The 12,968-nt window shown below is 46.2% G+C and overlaps 1 protein-coding gene across 2 annotated transcripts in view; it reads left to right on the forward strand.

The window, feature by feature from the left end:
• The window catches only part of LDLRAD3 (low density lipoprotein receptor class A domain containing 3), a 498,268-nt gene that overhangs the window by 301,199 nt on the left and 184,101 nt on the right, over positions 1-12,968 (forward strand). The gene's annotated exons all lie outside the window — the stretch shown is intronic.

Below are 12,968 nucleotides of genomic sequence, written 5' to 3' on the forward strand. Positions count from 1 at the left end.
ATTATAGTAAATTGTCATTGCATCAGCTTGTCCCACCCTGCGATACTCAACACGGTGTCTGGTGACTGGTGCACTGTGGAGAAACGTGTGAAGGCAAGATTGGTGAAAAGGCCTGGGGTATGATAATGTAAGCAGGTAGGTGAGACAAGCTGGAGAGGCCTCTGGGCCTAGAAAAGGGTTCTTCAAAGTCGGTCCTGGAGCGCCGGATCCATGCCAGGTTTTTAAGATAGCCTCGTGTATCTAAATGGGGATATGCTACAAATCTGGCATGGATCTGGCCCCCCAGGACCGACTTTGGAAAACCCTTGCCTAGTCGCGCAGGACTCACGCCCTCCCAGCATATTTAAGCCAGGCTCCCGGTGGCCGCGTTGCCTAAAGAAGCTCTCCCCGGTGATTGCGACTGGGGCTGCGAGCTAATCGCATTATACCAGTGATATATTGAGACTGTTTTAATTGTGTTGTTCAGCGTTTTGCACCAGGCTGTGACAAAAACTGCATTTAGTTCGTAAATCTTTATTTGGGGGCTTTTTAATCAGAGAATGTAAGGGGAATTATTGCAGGCACTCTGACACCCTTGACACGCTCTTTTTAACACTTCCCTACCTCTGTCTGTGGCGATTTCCTTACGCGTCTGGCAGCGGTGGGCGCCATCTTGGGGATAACGGGGTCAGCGCTCTAGTCGCGCAGGACTCACGCCCTCCTCAACCAGCTATATAATGTGCGTTATGTCCAGACGGCGCAGCGGGCTGGCGCAGCGGGCGCGCCGGGCGCGCGCCGAAGCCGCGCCTAAGCCAAGCCCGTCTGCGCCCGTCCGAGCCTGGACCGAGCCCAGGGCCACCCCCCTTACATCGCCGCCCTCAACAAGGATAGTCTATACTGCTAACGAACTCCGTTATTTTAACACTACATTACAGACTGTACATGTGCCTCCGATATGCCTATTAGCTGACCCCATTGGAGGGCCTTTCTCATGCACTTTGTGCACAAATAAGAGCATGGTTACCCAAACCCTTACTTCCCCAAATCCTCAGAAATTTATACACGCCGCACTCGTTAATGCCCGTTCGCTCCCCTGTCATAAAATTGACATCTTGGAGCTGCTCAACAACTATGCTATTGATCTCCTATTCTTAACTGAGACTTGGGGCGACAATGCATCAGGGCCAGACTTTAAGGCTGCGATGCCTGAGGATTACTGCGTCCACAGGCAGGATCGTATCTCTGCCCATAAAGGCGGGGGGATCGCAATTATATACCGCAACTGCCTCTGTGTAAAAACCATCGATCTTAAACATTCAAGCTGTGAGGCGTTGGCTTTTACGATTACCCTTACCACTAACCAAACATTCACAGGCACTCTTTTATACCGACCCCCAGGTTCTCGTCCGAACTTTCTTTCTCAACTCAATCAGTTGAGTGAGCTATCTGCAGATCATAAATACTTCACTCTCCTGGGAGATTTTAATTTTCATCTTGATTCATTGTTAGATAAAGATACTGATCAGCTTATTAATGATCTGCTTGCTGTAGGTCTTGAACAACTGATCACAGAGCCAACTCATGAAGCAGGTCATACGCTTGACGGTATATTTACTAATAACCCCCATATTATTAAAAATGCTATACTTCCTTTAACGTGGTCTGATCACTTCGCTATTTTATTTGATATTCGAATTAAAACTACAGCTTCCTACACTACGTCTGTAAATCCTGATCTTACCTGCAGAGACTGGAAAAACCTTGATTTTAATCAACTTGCTCAGATTCTCACTGATGCCTTTACAAGTATAGATAATGTATCCGACCCAAACATTGCAGCTGCTACCTATACTTCTATTCTGGAAGAAGCTTTTCTCACTTTGGCCCCTCCTAAAACATACAAATGCAACAGGAAGACTCCCTCGGCCCCATGGTTTACCGAAAACCTTAGACTCCAACGACAATATTGTCGTAACAAGGAACGACATTGGCGTAAAAACTATAACTCAGCAGATAAGACTACTTATAAAGCTGCACTTCTTAGCTATAAGCAGAGCATAGTACTTGAGAAAAACATCTATTATACTGCCCAAATAAATCAAGCCCGTTGTAGCATGAAGAAACTGTTTGAAGTTGTCAACCACCTTGCCGAACCATCTAATCCCTCGACTGAAACGTCTCAAAATTTCTGTAACGCATTGGCCGACTTTTTCTCCGAAAAGGTCATATCCATATTTAAGGATTTCAACCCTATAGTGAAAACTTCTAATACCTTTGACTCTCAGTTACACGAGACTCCGACAGCTTTTACTGAATTTACCAGCATGAACCCACAAGACATTCTCAAATTAATTCAGTCAATCAAATCTGGTTCCCCTCTGGATCCTTGTCATCCATCCATACTCTATAACATTCCAGATATTATTTCCATGCCACTGACACATATCTGCAATAGTATGTTTGTTACAGGTTTCTACCCTACCATCTGGAAAAACACCATTATCAAGCCGCTTCTCAAAAAACCTTCCCTGGACCCCACACTATCTTCCAATTATCGTCCCATCGCCTCTCTGCCGTTTCCAGCTAAGATCTTTGAATCGGTCATGAATAAACAACTATCTGACTACATTCATATTAATGACCTGTTAGATGAAACCCAATTCGGTTTCCGGCAAGGTCACGGAACAGAGACTGCCCTGATCAAAGCGGCTGATGAAATCAGGGCCACAATGGATAAGGGTGGACAGGCTGTCTTGATTCTGTTGGACCTGTCGGCGGCTTTCGACACGGTCGATCATGTAACTCTGATCGGCCGTGTCGAGGCCATCGGCATTAAACATAGAGCTAGGGACCTCATTGCATCATTCTTGGCTGATCGTAGACAAGCTGTCAAGTTGGGCACTTTTACTTCACCTACCTTCAGCATTCCCTGTGGAGTGCCTCAGGGTTCCTCGCTAAGTCCGACCCTTTTCAATATCTATGTTTCGGACTTAGCGAGGGTAATAAAAGAGTATAATATCAATTTGACAACATATGCTGACGATACTCAGTTGGTGTTATCTATACACAAAGACGGACCCACGGTCGCAGCAAATTTTAAGAATGGTATGAGGGCCATTAGCAGTTGGATGGCTTCCAACTGCTTAAAACTTAATTCATCCAAGACGGAGGTTATGCTGTTTGGAAATATTCAACCTTTGTGGTCCCCTTCATGGTGGCCTGAGGAACTGGGAACTCCACCTCAACCTGCTAGTAAAGTCAGAAATTTGGGAGTGATATTTGACAACAAGCTCCTGTTCCATCATCATGCGAATGCGGTAGTTTCATCTTCCTTTAACATCTTAAGAAAAATAAAGAAACTTTTACCGTATCTTCCCATAGCTTTGGGAAAAACACTTATTTCCACACTGGTGTTCTCTCGCACTGACTACTGCAATGCCCTCTTCCTCAATGCTCAAAAAAAGGTTATTTCCAAACTGCAACTAGTACAAAATGCCTCCGCCAGAGTGCTATTGGGCATTCCCAAATACAGCTCTGTTTCTCGACACCTAGACCAACTGCACTGGCTTCCAGTCAGAAGTCGTACGAAGTTTAAGACCCTTTGCATTGTCTATAAGGCAATAAACAACACGGGCCCTAAATTTCTGAGGAGTTCCTTTAAACCTTTGGCAACCCCTAGAACGTTACGCTCTAACACGGCTCACATGCTTCAGATTCCTAGAACAAGGAAAGTGACTTGGGGAGATAGATGTTTCACCATAGCAGCTGCGAAATTGTGGAACTCCCTTCCCCTTAATATAAAGATTAGTCCATCATTGATTGTCTTCAGAAAGCAGCTAAAGACTTGGCTGTTTTCCCAATGACATCTTTTATACATCACTTTTATTCATTGTCTCAACGTTTAATCACTGGCTAATTAGATTTTAGTTCTTAGCGCCGAGACACCCACGGGTAATTGCAGCGCTTTAAAAATTGCAAAAAATAAATAAATAAATAAATTGCCTAGACTGGCAAAGAGAGAAAGAGGCACTTGCAAAGGTGTTTTGTTTGCTTGTTAGTTTTGGAAACCCCATGGTCACTGTCTCGGGTGGGGTTCAACCAATTCTGATATCATAGTTATGAAAACCTTGCAGTGCAGGGCACAATCATTGTACACCCACACCAAGTGTAATGGATTGGCCCCTGTGTTCTCTGGCAGAGGTGTCGTCGGTGCTAAACTTGGCAAACATTAGGATTTCTTTTCCTGTACAAATATGAGGAAATCATTGTGGGTGTGATATTTCCCTAGAACAAGAAAGCATGCCATATGGAAGCCATTTTGTAATTTAAGTGGAGGGCGAGATGGGACTTTTTCACTTTGGTGGTGACCTGTACATGTTAACATCTTGAGGTCTGTGGTGAAGGCTTGTGCCAAAAAGCTCTTATTTTTTCAGTCACAGTTTAGACTATGCATAATTCATAGATGTGAACATAAGGAACTTTGGGCTTGATCTACAGTCACTTTTGTGGTCGTAACCACTGAGGTTCAGAAAGACTCAGAGTTTGTTACCGCAAAAGAGTATTTTACAATGCACAAAGCCCGTTTACGAGTTGGGAAAGCCTTTCCAAATCAGAGAAGGAATTCTGCGACCCCTTCTAAATTGCAATTAGGAGTGGTGGGTGGGGGGGGGGCTTCCTCCAAAAAGCGAATCATAATGAACTGCATCAGTGATTTTTGACTGCAGTCGCAAACTATTGACACGTTACTGAATTCCAGGCAGGAGTGTGAACAGATATACAAAGATGACGCTGTACCACGAGGATGCTGTCCATATGAAATCATGTAGTGTTGCCTCGGGAGGTCAGGCAGTCGCCCTGGCGACCTATCTCTGCTCCCCCCCCTTTATGTCTTCCCAATGAGAAACTTTTCTAAAAGTAGAACCTGTTTTCTTAATTGATATGACTAATTAAAAAAAAATGATAAGTGAAGCAGACACAGGAATTGGGGTCTGTTAGCCATCCAGGCATTCACGGCCATTCTTAGACCTTTGTTAATAACGCTCTGCCTAACTAATATTCATTAGGTAGTATTTTTCTAACCCAGGTTAGCGAATGGGCTTTTTATAGTGCAAACTAGTAGTATATAGAAGGGTCGCACTGCAAAGGCAGATTGCAAAAATTCGATTCACGTAATGCACCCACTATTTGTGACCTGCCTGTCCATACACGAGACACTGCTTACTGAAGAGCAGAATCCATACCATGGCCATTGACGTTACCTGTAGATGCAGGAATCTGTAGATGCAGTAACCTGTAGATACAGCAGCCTGTAGATACAGCAACCTGTAAGCGCAGCAACACGAGCTGCAGACATCTGTTGATGAAGTAACCTGTAGCTGCAGTAACCTGTAGATGCAGTGACCCATAGATGCAGACATCTGTAGATACAGTAATCTGAAGATGCAGTGACCGTAGATGCAGGAATCAATTGATGCAGTAATCTGTAGTTGCAGTAACCGTAGATGCGGTAACCAGTAGATGCGGTAACCTGTAGATACAGTGACCTGTAGATGCAAACATATGTAGATACAATAACCTGTAGATACAGTAATCTGGAGATGCAGTGACCGTAGATGCAGGAATCAATTGATGCAGTAATCTGTAGTTGCAGTAACCGTAGATGCGGTAACCAGTAGATGCGGTAACCTGTAGATGCAGTGACCTGTAGATGCAGACATCTGTAGATACAGTAATCTGGAGATGCAGTGACCTTAGATGCAGGAATCAATTGATGCAGTAATCTGTAGTTGCAGTAACCGTAGATGCGGTAACCAGTAGATGCGGTAACCTGTAGATGCAGTGACCTGTAGATGCAGACATATGTAGATGCAGTAACCTGTAGATACAGTGACCTATAGATGCAGACATCTATAGGTCGATCGCGGCGAATGAGGCTGCATGATGTGCGAATAGCGCTTTGCTTTTATTTTTCCAGCACCTTGCCAGTATACCTTGTGCAATATTGCGCCATTTTAAACTGTGTATATATTTTTAATTCTATTTCCTCACCTGGCATTCTCTCGCTCCTGACACCGTTCCGCCACGGCATTGTGCCGATTGAGCGGAGTGTCTGCTCGCGAGCGTTACACACTGCACCACTTCCTGCCTGACATCCTACTTCCGCAGGTTAGCGGGCTAGTTGCTCCTATCACGAGGGATATTTAGGATGACGCCTGGTAGGAAGCGCAGCGGACGGGCGCAGCGGGCACGTCTGCGCCCGTCCGCGCCTGGCCGGAACCTGGGGCCAGAAATGCTGCCCAGTTGGTCACTTATTCTTCGTCTGATCTTTATAAGTGCCAACACCTTGTCCCCCTCAGTCCTTGAGCCAGGAGGGCCGCTTTGGACTGTGGCATATTGGTCCCCTGCAGGTCTCCACCTTGCCCTCGTGTATCTGGTGAACTTGCTCAGCCTAGCAAGCCCCCTCAGCCGTTCTCTGGCACTCAATCTCCTGACACCGAAACTCTCGTAGTCACCTACCTCAATACTCGCTCGATGGTGAAGCACCAACTTGAAATTTTTCAGTTGTTGGATGCTAATAATATCGACGTCCTCCTTCTGTCAGAGACGTGGCTGACGGATGATTCTGTCCCTGATATCCTAGCGGCTATCCCTGCTGGGTATTACATACTACAGACCAATCGACCCTCATCCAAAGCGGGAGGCGGGGTGGCAACTATTATCCGCCAACAGTATGAATTCATGACCCTGGAAAGTGTTACTCTCCCTAGAGTAGACAGCCTTATTTTACATTTTTCTTCCTCACGATCTTCCTTTATTTGTGCCCTGTTTTATCCTCCCCCTGACCATATCCCCCTGTTCCCCCAGCTTTTTGGTGATCTAATTTCCCAACTTGTAATCAATTATGGCAGAATTATAATTCTTGGGGACTTTAACTATTGGCCCTCAGATATTCTTGAGAGCAGTCTCTCAGTGGAGTTTACTGACCTCCTGCGGGGAATGAATTGCTCTCAGCATGTCCACGTAGCCACTCACACCAAGGGGCACATTTTAGACCAAGTGTGGACCTTGAACATAGACATCTCTTCCCCTCTTATTTCCCCTTCTCCTTGGTCCGACCACTCTTTTATTTCCTTTACTTTGGCTTATACTCCCCCCCCCCACTCCCCTGACTCCTGTGAGCAACCTTGTGGCTCGTAACTGGAAACGTGCCAATTTGGAAGAATTCCACTCTCTCTTGGCTGCCTCTCTTCCTAGTGATCAAGCCTCTGTCTCTGCTCAAGCCTCCAGTCTTGAATCTTGGTTGATAGTAGCCAGTGACAAGGTTGCCCCCTTGAGGAAAATAAAAATGAAACGTCCCCATGACGCCCAACGCTGGTTCACTGAACAATTAAAGAGGGACAAATTGGCCGTTGGAGACGTCTTTACACCCCCGAAGAGAAATCCATCTATGTTACCTTGTTAAAACAATATAAAAATTCAATTCTTCAGGCTAAAACAGTATACTTCTCACAAAAGATCACGGACTCTGCCTCTCGGGCTAAAGACATCTTCTCCATTGTTAACGAACTCACGCTACCCGATCGGGTGATCATTCAATCCAGTCCCTCCCAGACATTATGTGACTCACTCAATTCCTATTTTATTAGTAAAATAGCCACTATAAAAAATAACATCCCCACTCCTTTCTCCACTGCTATCCCAGTTCTGCCTAGCAAGAACTTATTCTCGCTAGATGTCTTCCCTCCGATCTCCAAGACAGAATTTGAGGCTCTCTTGAACAAAGTTAGCTCGGGCTCGTTTCACGATTGTTGCCCCCCCCCCCAGCTTCTTAAGGAGGCTTTTCTTGCTTGTTCGGACCCTCTGCTCGCCTTGCTTAACAATTCCTTAGCAACTGGCATAGTCCCAGACTCGTTCAAATGTGCGGTAGTGGTCCCTATTCTAAAAAAAACCAATGCCGACCCTTTAATTCTAAGTAATTTCCGCCCTATCTCGTTACTCCCGTATCTCGGGAAGATTTTGGAGGCACATTGCCTCAGCTCATTTATTGAAAGATCTCAGTTTCTTGACCGTCAGCAGACTGGCTTTAGGCCGGCCCATTCCACCGAAGCTGTCATTATGGCAGTGATGGACGAGCTTAGAAAGGGCGCTGACAACAACATCTTCCAGGCTCTGGTGTTACTGGATTTATCGGCGGCCTTTGACACGGTCGATCATGAACTTCTGATCGACCGTGTCAATAACGCTGGTGTCCGTGGTCTAGCGCTGGAGTGGGTCAGATCCTTTCTGCATCATCGTTCCCAGGCGGTTCACCTTTCCTCCTTTGTGGCATCTCGCTCCATTCTGACCTGCGGAGTCCCTCAGGGCTCTGCGCTATCAACCCTCCTGTTCAATCTCTACATGCACCCCTTGATAACCTCCCTTTGCAATAGCCCGGTCTCCGTTTTTAACTACGCGGACGACCTTCAGCTGTTTTTCGAACTTGTTTCCACCTCCGCGTCCCGCAATAATTTCCAATCCACCATGCTGTTCATCAGCGATTGGATGTATCATAGCCAGTTGAAACTAAATCCTGACAAGACTGAGCTTGTTTTAACCGGAGGGCATGCCAACCCCTGGAACACTAGCGTTTGGCCTTCCCCTTTGGGCCCTCCCCCCCACCCCGCGGACTCGGTGAAGAGTCTTGGCGTTATCATTTGCAAAGACTTATCTATGAAACCTCAGATTAATGCTGTTACCTCCTCCTGCTTCTTTCATCTTCGCAGAATTCGCAAAATCTGTAGGTTCCTAACCAGGGAGGCTCTTATCCTTGTCATCATGGCCTTAATCATCTCTCGCATTGATTACGCCAACGCCCTTTATGTTGGCCTTCCTGCCTACCAGCTTCACCGTCTGCAGTTGGTGCAAAATCAGGCTGCCAGGCTTGTCTTCCACCCGCCTAGACATCAACATGTCTCTCCACTTCTGAGGAGCCTTCATTGGCTCCCGGTGGCCAAACGCTGTATTTTCAAATTGGGGTGTACAATCTTTAAGGCCCTCTTTGATCAGGGCCCTGCCTTCATTGCCTCCAGAATTCACCGCTATGTCCCCGCTCGGGCCCTTCGTTCTTCTCACCATAACCTGCTTGTCATCCCCTCATATAAACGAAAAAACATGGTGGCCTTAGTTTTTCTTTCCTGGCTCCCAAGCTATGGAATTCACTCCCGAGCGAACTTAGATTCTGCCCCAGCTACCTCCCTTTCAGGACACTTCTTAAAACGTTTCTGTTCCGGCAAGCCTACGAGTAATCACACGTCCATCAATCATCCCTTCGTCTAGCGCCATGAAACCGCCTGGTGTCCGTGCGCTGAATAAAGGCTTTTAACATAACATAACATCTATAGATATAGTAAATTGTAGATGCAGTGACCTATGGTTGCAGACATATGTAGATGCAGTGACCTGTAGATGCAGACAACCCATATATGCAGTAATGTGTAGGTGCACACTCATTTCCTGGTAACCAGAATCCTTGTGAGTCAGTTGCACACTTCCGGGGTTGAGCCGAGACTCAAACCCAACCAAGGTGGAAGCTTTGATGAGGGACCTTAATGCAGCATTCTTAGCGCGCAGCCTGATGGCAGTGCCAAATTGGTGCAAAATGGCAAACAAAAAGGACTTTTTTTAAGTGTTTGGTAACTTTGGTGAGTGTACCAGGTGGCAATTTTTATTTTCTCTGGCGTGCTAAAAATCTTTGCAGCATTCCTGGACCCAGCATTACCTAATGTTAAAAGTACTTTATCATCATAAATGCCCCAGCACCCAGCTCGACCCCATCATAAGGTTCCGATTAGTTCACACCTGAAGGGAGTAGCGGGGGGCAACGGAAAAGCTCTGGCAGGACATATCTTGAGCCAGGAGATATTTATAATAAAAATCAGACTCCGCATCGTGTAAGACTTTCCTCACAGGGGTGGCCCCGAGCCAGGACTAACACAATATCCCTTCCCCCGGAGGGCTTTATTCGGCTGCCAGAGAGTGTTCCCAGGTGACCCCTCAGAGCCGCTGCCCTTCATGTGGCGTCTGCTGGCCACATGTGGCGGCTGCTCTCAGAGCTCCAGCTCAGATGCAGGGGGCATCACCGGAGCGCCCCCCGGAGCGTGTGAGAGTAAAACGTGTCTAATTAATAACATGCTTTGTTTTACATACTATAGAACAAAGGGAGTTTTTTTGCGAAGGAAACATAAAGAAGAGGCGGCTCTGCCCCTCAACCCGTTATTAGAGACAGATCTGTAGTGATGACGCGCGCACAAAGCATCTTTGTTAAAAACAACCCCGACTGATCAAAATCGAAGCTATGTTCTTTTGAGTGAACAAATGTATATTTCAAGAACAGAGCTGCTGACGCTTTATGGCTACTGCAGTCACTACAAATCATCACAAAGTGTCCCCAGTTTGCGGGACAATGGCCTCAATAAGGGCTTGTTGCAATTGTGAAGGGAGCACACAGTGGTCAAAATGTCATTAACCTTGTCTCCAACAAATCTTGTACCGCTGTAAGAAGTGAAAGCAGGATTATATGATAATATTGTGGAAGCTCTAATGTCACACCCTAATGCATGACGCGGAGCCATGCCACTCCCCATTGGCGTGACAACACCTTTTCTTTAACAGAAAGCCCATTGCAAGATTGCTGGCCATGCTTGCACAAGCGTCGTGACGTCCACACTCTGTAGATGCTCCCAAGCAACACTCGAACAGCTCTCGCTCACACCCTAGGCCCCAGCAAGTTGTACTGTGGGAAAACCCTACTCACCGGGATCACCGAGCAACTCACTAGACGACTCAAAACCATCCAAAACGCGGCAGCCAGACTCATCTTCAACCTACCACACAGAACTCCCATCACACCACACCTCAGGAAACTACACTGCCTCCTGATGCACAAGCACTCTCAATTCAAACTCCTCACACACACATTCAAGGCACTACACCACACAGGCCCCACCTCCCTGAAGAGTCGTAACTCCTTCCACCAACCACCCTGATGCCTCTGCTCGACAGGACTCCTACTCACACACATCTCACACATACACAGTACAAGATCAGGAGGGCGGGCCTTCTCTTACATCGCTCCCGAAGCATGGCTCAGCCTCCCACTCCAAATCAGAGCCTCCTTCTATTTTTAATTCCGCAAGAAGCTGTAGCCTTGGCTTTTCAATTAACCAACCAACCATAGGTAGCGCTAGGCACACACCTGCCTCGTGCCAGGATACCTTCGCGGGAGATAGTGCGCTTTACAAAGCCCCATGACGTAACATGCTTTTACATATGAAGAAAAGTCAAATATGAAATGTCAAAGCCACTCGCTCGGCCATTTAGAGCCAAGAGCTGTTGACTTTGCCAGTGCTCATTCTTATTTGCAATAACATTGACATAACATTGTGATTATTTAGTTAAAGGCAGGAAGTGGGAAGCCCCGGCTGTTGAGCCAACAGGACGGACAGAGAACTGTTTGTGCCTGCTGTGAAGTTCAGTATTTTCTGAAAACCCACAACTGAAGCGCCTAGGAGGCTCTGCTCCAGCAAGTGCATTTCCCAAGCCTTTTGATCCAGCAACAAACCAGATGTTTCCTTCCTTCCGATGGCCGCGCGTTGATTAATGTCAGATCTCGCAGCTGCTGCAGATGTTGCTCTATCCGTTCCACCCATCTCTCGCGATATCTCTCGCCGTACTTCCTGTGGCAGTTGGGCTTGTTGGCTGCTTCGCTGTTGTTGTCTCTGGCACTTACCTCGTGGCCTGATCAGAGATAACGGAGTTGACTCCAAGACGCATTGTCGGTGCTGGCTCTCTTGTCGACACCCAGTGCCGCCGTATTTTCTTTTTCACTTTAGCTTGTTTTCTTTGGTTTGATTGTATCTTGTGGCATGAGTTTCTTTTTCTACTAATACGATGCTACTCAAATTTTGCACGATTTAAAGGTTGTATCATCACAGCTTGCTCTAATTTCCATGCATGTTCAGCCAGTGTCCACCATTGGATGAATTCAAATGATCGAAAGCTAAACCGCTCTGAAACATGGATCATTGGTCCCACCAAATCTGGCGCGCCCTTACCAGCTAATTTCTGGCCTCCAGCTCAGATCCTACTCCCACGCTGGGTCCAGTGGTCAAGAAACGTGGTGCAAAAATTGATGTCTTGCTATCTCTAGCTGATCAGGTACCATCAGAGGTCAAATCTTGCTGTTTCTTCTACATTGCTTAAAACTTGTGCTCTGTCTGTTCACTCCAGTCCGAAAGGTCATAGTCCTTTCGTTTGATTACATTTAGATTATTGTAACGACATCTAACCGGGCTCACCTGTGCAGTTTCTCTGAAAACTCTGCAACTGATACAAAATGTTGCAGCCAGGTTAGCAAGAGGTAGTCCTCGCTGTATTCCCATCTCGCCGATATTGACAGATCAATTGCAGCGTGCTTATGCGTATAGGTATAGGGCGCCTAAGGTTAGATTTGCACTAAATATATATTAATTCCAGAATTTATTTCACGGTGCTCAAAGGAATGGAGAACCAAGATGAGAGAGAAAACTCTCAAGACACAATTTTCACTCTCAAACACACGTACAAGTTTAAACAAGGTTTCCCTTTTTAAATGTTAAACATCTATATCGATATGAAAGTATAAGTCAACAATATTGTTTCCAATTCAATTCTTTGTCTTGTTTTATTCGGATTTCTACCAAACAGCCAGCAACAGCCAACGCGTTTTGTCGCGATAGGTAGTGATCCTGCGACTTTCTCTAGGCTATATATTCCAGTGAAGTGCTTTTCTGCGCGGTGATACTTCCAACACACACATGGGTTCTGAAGAACGTAGAGGTCGCTATATATGCGTGACACCTTGTTAAATCCACCCACGAATAGTCATAATTTCTTTCTTCAACGTCAACATAGAGTATTGCTACGCGGAGCAGTTTCCTGTTCCTATTGTGTTTTCCGTGTGCATAATCTCG

The sequence above is a fragment of the Lissotriton helveticus genome, chromosome 3_2 (assembly GCF_964261635.1).
Source record: "Lissotriton helveticus chromosome 3_2, aLisHel1.1, whole genome shotgun sequence".
In the NCBI taxonomy this organism is placed as follows: domain Eukaryota; kingdom Metazoa; phylum Chordata; class Amphibia; order Caudata; family Salamandridae; genus Lissotriton; species Lissotriton helveticus.